This window comes from Austrofundulus limnaeus, unplaced genomic scaffold, assembly GCF_001266775.1.
Source record: "Austrofundulus limnaeus strain Quisiro unplaced genomic scaffold, Austrofundulus_limnaeus-1.0 Scaffold1403, whole genome shotgun sequence".
NCBI classification, from domain to species: domain Eukaryota; kingdom Metazoa; phylum Chordata; class Actinopteri; order Cyprinodontiformes; family Rivulidae; genus Austrofundulus; species Austrofundulus limnaeus.
In genome coordinates, this window is record NW_013953805.1 from 20,526 (window position 1) to 22,357 (window position 1,832).

The window sequence follows — 1,832 nt, forward strand, 5'->3', positions numbered from 1 at the left end:
ATGCATATGCATGCATGCATGCACGCGCGCTTATGTGTTTGTGGCTTTTACATAGCCACTGTCACTTTAATCACTAACCCAGTGAATCAGATGTCTGACTCAGAACTACTTTAAATATTTTAGTAATATTTTTATATGTTGGCAAGCTTTAGAAAGTTGGTTATCTTTGCCCAGAACGTTGTTTGTTGCTCTTTAAATACAACGTATTAAAATAAGTTCTTGCCAAAGTTATCAGAAATATAAAGACATTTTAGAAGTCTTAATTACTGTCAGGAATATCTTAAATCATTTTGAAACCATATGTTTAAACATTTAGATTTAAACAGAATAACTTCTGATTGCAAGTGATGTTTTGTTATTTCTGTTAGCTTTTGAATCGATGATAAAACATCCTTGGATGTTGGGTTATTGTGGGGAAAACACTTTTTTTCCTAATGTTTAAGATGAGATTTATGTTTAGTCTGTTAAATGCTGCCAAACTTCACAGTAAAGGACCAAAACGTTCCAACATCTAGATGTAGTTGCATCCAAAGTTGACATGTCAAACTAGGGTTGGGCATAATCGTATCATGTGCAATTAATCGTCAGAAAAACATTAATAGATTACTTTTTGGCACTTGATGATTAATACGATTAATGTCACCAGGCAGAATCCTCTCGTTGCTCCTCTCTGCTTCAAATATGATGAATTTAAAAGAAAAGTTCTGTAATTTATCTATCAACACAATTTACAATTGTGCCTGAAGTAATTTTGACACGATTTGGAACAGATTTTATGAAGAGCAAATCTTTCCCACTAAATTGGTCATGTGACTAGAATATGAGGGACTCCAGGGGATTAAACGTCAAATTAATCGTTATCCGCTAAATAACACAATTAATCATGATTTATTTTTTTGCCAATATTGCCCAACCCTATGTCAAACTCTAAATGCTTTAAATTAAAGTTTAAAATGTTCCTTACCTTCATATGATGTGGGATTAGTAAATGTTACTACAGCCACTGTAAAACTCTGGAATCACCAGTCCTGGAGGATTTTCTTTTAACTGGTTCATTTGGATTGAAAATATGACTCATCCATGCTACACAACTATCATTTTCTTAAAATCACAGCCTTCTGGCATTAAGAAACCATAAAAAAAGAAAGAAAATGATTGGAAAAGATGTTTGTTGTTTCAGCTTCAGAGAAGTCATCATCATCATCATCATCATCATCATCGTTTATTTATAAAGCACAATAAAAACCAAAGTGCTGTACAGGAGCATAAAATAAAAACAATAAACAAACTATTGTGATAAAATGAAGAATAAAATGAAACAAAACAAAGGCTGGTCTAATGATCCTGCTCTTCAGACTCTTCAGCCTGTTTAAACAGATGAGTTTTYAACAGAGACTTAAACTCATTCAGAGACCCAGCAGACCTCACAGACAGTGGGAGATTGTTCCAGAGCCGAGGTCCTGCAACTGAAAAGGCTCTGTCTCCCCTGGTCACAAGCCCAGACCTGGGAACAACTAAAAGCTTTTGATTTACAGATCTCAGGGATCTGCTTGGAATGTGAGGCTGTAAAAGCTCAGTGAGATAATGAGGTGCCAAACCATTTAGACATTTAAAAACTAAAAACTAAATCTTAAAAACAATTCTAAAAGAAACAGGCAACCATTGAAGAGAATATAAGATCGGAGTGATGTGTTGGCGACGTCTTGTCCCTGTTAATAAACGGGCAGCTGAGTTCTGAACCAGCTGTAGACGACGAACCAAAGACTGATCCATCCCATAATAAAGAGAGTTGCAGTAGTCCAGTCTAGAAGTGATAAAAGCATGAATTACCC

At 35.1% G+C, this 1,832-nt stretch overlaps 1 protein-coding gene across 1 annotated transcript in view; it reads left to right on the top strand.

The window, feature by feature from the left end:
• Positions 1-1,832, top strand: part of lonrf2 (LON peptidase N-terminal domain and ring finger 2) — a gene marked incomplete in the record, with an annotated part of 36,997 nt that overhangs the window by 7,062 nt on the left and 28,103 nt on the right.